Below are 5637 nucleotides of genomic sequence, written 5' to 3' on the forward strand. Positions count from 1 at the left end.
ACTCACTCTGTAGACCAGGCTGGCCTCCAACTCAGAAATCCGCCTGCCTCTGTCTCCCAAGTGCTGGGCTTAAAGGCGTGCACCACCACTGCCCGGCCGATTTATTTTCATTGTATGTGCATTGGTTGTTTTGCTTGCATGCGTGTCTGGGGGATAGTGTCAGATTCCTTGGAACTGGAGTTACAGACAGTTGTGAGCTGCCTGTGGGTGCTGGAGAATGAACCTGGTCCTCTGGAAGAGCAGCCACTGCTCCTAACCACATTTCTATTATTTTATTTTATTTTATTTGGTTTGTTTATTTTTAAGTGGAAGCTCAGACATTTGGAAGTGATTCTGCTGAACTCGGCAAAGTTTTCGACAAGTCTTACGTGGTAAGCAGAAGTTAAGATAATGAGTCAACGGAATGAGAAAGGGGGAAGTGACACCCACTCTTGCTCTGTCTTCTCCAAGCCCTACCATTCCTTCGTTCGAACGGCAAGAACGCTGATCTAGTGTCCCATCCCAGCTTCAGCGTGTCCCATCCCTAAGATGCTGAGAGAAAAGCCCACAGAGACCGCTGGGAACAGAGCGACCCACAGACATCATGTCTCCTCACTCTGCAGCTTTTGATGCTGAGATCTGGAGATGGTGTGACTGTCACCTGACCACAGCCGGGGAGAGTCCCAGCTGCCTCACCTCAGAATCCCTAGGCCACTGCTCTTTTTTACTGCCGGGATCACATAACTGAGAAACTGTGGTCTCAATAATAAAGTGGACATAGCGACTTAAAATAATAGAAGTTGAAAGGAAAAAAAATTCCAGTATAAGAGCAACTGAGCTCTGTGCTGTGACTTATATCACAAATTATCTTCCTTGAAAGTGCTTGCAAGTCATGCCCTAAAAGTCATCCAGAACAAGGGCACATTACATTTCCCCAAGTTTTGAGAAAAAAGAAAAAAACCTCTATGTTTAAGATTATTAGTTTTTTATAAAAAAAGATTTCAGGATTGAGTTAGCCAGAAGTAATTAAAAAGATAAATTAAATCCTGAAACTAAAATTTATTTATGATGAGTAAAAAGTAGATTTAAATATCTAATAAGATTATGGAATGATAGAACCATATCATATCAGCTATGATAAGGAACAGCTCAAAGAGTGGAAGAGAGAGTTACAGAGAGCAACAGAACAAGAATACACATATGGGCATATATATATATATACACACATGCATATACACACACAAATAAATGTGTGTACATGTGATCAATGATTGCAGAAACAAAACTAAGGGAAGAAAACGTGATCGGAAGTCAGGAGAAACAGTCATGTTTTACGAAAGGGAATAAATGATGTAAACTCATTATTATTTTCAGAATGAAAATATTAAAAGCCAAGACAAATAGAAAGTGTAGTATTCCAAAAAAATAAAATAAATAAAATATAAATGGACATGGAGATAAGACAGGAGAAATAAAACTTAGGGAGAGAACTAGATACGATTGTGCACATCTTTATTTCCAGGAGGAGGAGATATATCTTTGTGAGTTTAAGGCTAGCCTGGTCTATGTAGTGAGTTCCAGACCAGCCAAGGCTATATGTAAGAGTCTCTAAAAAATAAGTTTTAGGGACAGAAGAGAAGGAAATAGAAGATAAGGAACTTGAAACCATTGTACATAAACAGCAGGCTAAACCAAGCATGAACTACAAGGCTCATCTACGTTTTCTTACCAAGAGCACAGAGATGGAATCGAAGGCTCCAGGTCTGACGATCACCAACAAATCCTGTCTGGTCCAGCAGAAATGAAGTAGTGAAGTACATTGGACAAGCTGCTGAGCGCTTACTTTTCCCAGAGTAAAGGGAACTTGGGATGGCGACTGCTATCTGACTGCACAGGAAGGGCCTTTCCATGAGTCACCTCTTAAACTTAGCCAGCATAGATAAGAAAAGCAGAAGGGCAGAGGAGGCGGGGTGGAGGAGGCCGATCAGGACATAGATATTTCCTGCAGGAACCTGTCACCCTAGCTTCGAGATGCGGAACACAGGCAGGCAGAGATCCGAGGCTTGCCTGTGCTACAGAGTGAGGAGTTTTTCCCTTTAAGTTTGCTTTATTTTACCTTTGTGTAAGTATGTGTGTGCCATATATGGTTGCTCACAGAGGCCAAGAGAGGATGCTAGATCTCTTGGAACTGGAACCTAATGTGGGTGCTGGGAACTGAGGGACCCCTAGAGAGCAAAAACTGTTCTTAACCTCTGAGCAGTTTCTCCAGCCCCATAGAATGAGATGTTTAAAAGATTTATTTTCTTTTATGTGTAATAAAACACATTAAAAAGTGCTTTCTCTCTCTCTCTCTCTCTCTCTCTCTCTCTCTCTCTCTCTCTCTCTCTCTCTCTCTCTCTCTGTGTGTGTGTGTGTGTGTATACTATACATTTTCATGTCTGGTATCCATGGAGGCCAGAAGAGGAGGTCCCTAGAATTGAAGTTATAGATAGTTGTTGTCAGCCAACCATTTGGTGCTGGGAACTCAACTACTCAACCATCTTTACAGCCTCTATAGAATGATTTTAAGGCCAACTTGAGAAAGTTAGCAAGGCTTTATCTCAAAATAAAAAGTAATAAAAGATCCAGGGATATAGATCATTGGTGAGCACTTGTCTAGTATGTCCTAGGCCCTGTGCTTAATCCCCAGGACTAGAAAAAACTACGTGTGTGTGTGTGTGTGTGTGTGTGTGGTAGGACAATGAGAGATGGCTATGATCAAGAGACATTGCATGTTTAAGTATTTGTTAAAGAACAAATAAGAACATGTTTAACATAAAAATATGACTGAGTTGGGGTGGGGTGTAGCATAAATTTTGTGCAACCTACTTTTAATAATAAGGTTCAATCTTTTCTCTAGCCTACCACCCAGCAGAGATAGTGGGAAAGAAGTTATTAGGATATGGTGGAAGTGGATCTGTTCAGCAATGGTTCTTTGGGGGGCGATCGCCATCTTCTTTCTCAGCAGTTCAGTCCCATAGCAAATACCAAATACAACTCAGCAGCTGTAGACCAGTCCTCTAGGCAGCAGATACCACACATGAGCTGGCAGTTTCAATCCAGTCTTCTCTGACAGCAGACACCAGGCACGGATGCCAACTGGCCTGAGGAAAGGCTGCTAAAGTGGCAAGCTGCCGAAGGAACTGAAGTTCTTGGGTGAGTTTCTCTCAATGGCTGTGTTACCACAAGTTGAGCTCAACAATGCTATACAAGGTGAACGAAGAATAGGGAGACAGAGCAGACCAAATCAAGGTCCAGTGTTCCTCTCCCACTGTCTGTGGGGTTATAATTACACTCCTTCCTCAAGCGTCCTTTCGGGTGTCTGCTATATCAAAACTTCCTTTCACTTGTGTCTGCTTCAGGAAAACATGCTCTCACGTGTTTACTTTAGCAAGACATCCTTTCACCTGTGTGCCTCAGCAAACCATCATTTGACATAACTAACTTTCCAAAGAAACTAGAGAGGGGTGTGAGGAGGAATGCTGTAAAAACACATTTAATTAATCTCAAATAGTATCATTTTATGTTTGATACATGGATAAAGTATGCTCTACCAAAATGAGAATGAGTTAAGATGTGTTCTAATCTCTGCTGATAGACATGGGTGCACACACACACACACACACACACACACACACACACACACACCCCTGCAACACAAACATACTTTGCATATAAATAAAAACAAAATGGAATGCAATGGGTATGGATGTGTTCACTTGTGGGAATCTAGGAAGAAAGTTTGAGAGAAGTGAGTCATAAACAAGCACCTAAGTGATTATAGGGCTTGAGGGAAGGGTGACAAAGGCTCTGGATGGAGGAAGCTGTGCTCCTGGCTAGGGTGAGAGTGCCGCAGGCTCCTGACCCTAGCCTGCAGCCCTGCAGCTGCATTTCACCAGGTGAAGGGAGGCCCTACAGGTGTTCCTGCAATAAAGAATTCTCTCAGGTCAATGAGGCAGGTGGCCCACATCTGTAAGACAGGCACTAGGATGCTGAGGCTGGGAAGATCACAGGTTCCAGGCAGTAGGAACTACAAGTGCGATACTTAGTCAAACAAACAAACAAACAGACAGAGACTTCTGCTTTTGTTCTTTTACATATATATTTATTTGTACTATGTATATATTTATTTGTATGTACATACATGTATATGTATAAATATATAACACACACACACACACACACACACACACACATATATACACAAATAAAGCTGATTTTGTCTGTGACAGAGGCTCCAGTTCACATTGATCAACTCGTTCAGAAAGTTCAAAGTTGTTTAACTTTGCTTCATTTCTTTTAATCAAATAAATAATCTGGGATGTCTAAGAGACAGGAAATCTTAAAAAACAAAAAAAGAGCAAGAGCTTAATAATATCCATTAAGTTATTTTTATTGTTATTTTTACCTACTTAAAATAGTATGAGCCAGGCGGTGGTTGTGCACGCCTTTAATCCCAGCACTTGGGAGGCAGAGGCAGGTGGATTTCTGAGTTCGAGGCCAGCCTGGTCTACAGAGTGAGTTCCAGGACAGCCAGGGCTGCACAGAGAAACCCTGTCTTGAAAAACCAAAAAAAAAAAAACAAACAAACAAACAAAAAAAAACCGTACAAATACAACAAGCAACATTTACATACCAGACAAACACAAACACGGACTTCCACGTCACATCATTTTTTTTCTTTTAAATTTTTATTTGGCTGGGTAAGTATTCGAGAGTGACTGTGCACATGTGTGTGAGGTATGCGTGTGCATATGTGTGTGCGCGTGGCTGTGTGTGCTCTTCCTAGTTCAGGGGATCTGATGCCCTTTCTGGCTTCTGCCAGAACTACATGCACCTGGTGCATAGACATATATGCAAGCAAAATTCCTATATAGATAAAATGAAAGTTAAAAACTAGTCTTTAAAAATTGCTCTATATTATTTTATGTGCTTATTCCTCTATTGATGAATATTCAGCTTTTTGGTTACTCCACTTTTTTTTTTGGTTTTTTGAGACAGGGTTTCTCTGTGTAGCCCTGGCTGTCCTGGAACTCACTCTGTAGACCAGGCTGGCCTCGAACTCAGAAATCCGCCTGCCTCTGCCTCCCAAGTGCTGGGATTAAAGGCGTGCACCACCACTGCCCCGCCTGGTTTACTCCACTGTTTTATTAAGACTTTGAGAATTTCATACAATGTAGTTTGATGACACTTCAATTCCACCCAGATCCTCTCCCACCCTCCTACCCCCCTTAACTTCATGTGCTTTTATTTTTTAATTGAATAACTTATCAAGTTAGGTTTGGGCTGTCGGTGTATTTCTGAGTCTGGAGCTGTCCACTAGTTATGCTTGACCTACCAGGAACTACCCTTGGAGAAAACTGACTCCCCTGCTCCTTCCAGAAGCCCCAACTGTCCATAACTGCCCATAATTTCTTGGTTAGGCACGAGGACTTGTGAACTCCCTTCCCCCTCGTGTTGCCTGACTTGATCTTGTTCAGGCAGACACAGCTGCTGTGAGCTCGTGAATGCTGTGAGCTCATAAGTGCTCCTGTCTGCTGTGAGCTCATGAGTGCTCCTGTCTGCTGTGAGCTCATGAGTGCTGTGCTCCTGTCTGCTGTGAGCTCGTGAATGCTGTGC

General features: G+C 42.2%; 1 protein-coding gene across 1 annotated transcript in view; it reads right to left on the reverse strand.

The window, feature by feature from the left end:
• Window positions 1–1922, reverse strand: part of C3ar1 (complement C3a receptor 1) — a 6929-nt gene extending 5007 nt beyond the window's left edge. The window contains exon 1 of the mRNA XM_031383317.1: window positions 1709–1922. The gene's annotated coding sequence lies outside the window, so the exon portion shown is untranslated. The remainder of the gene's footprint in view (window positions 1–1708) is intronic.
• Between the last annotated feature and the right edge of the window lie 3715 nt (window positions 1923–5637).

This window comes from Mastomys coucha, unplaced genomic scaffold, assembly GCF_008632895.1.
Source record: "Mastomys coucha isolate ucsf_1 unplaced genomic scaffold, UCSF_Mcou_1 pScaffold20, whole genome shotgun sequence".
Lineage (NCBI taxonomy): Eukaryota > Metazoa > Chordata > Mammalia > Rodentia > Muridae > Mastomys > Mastomys coucha.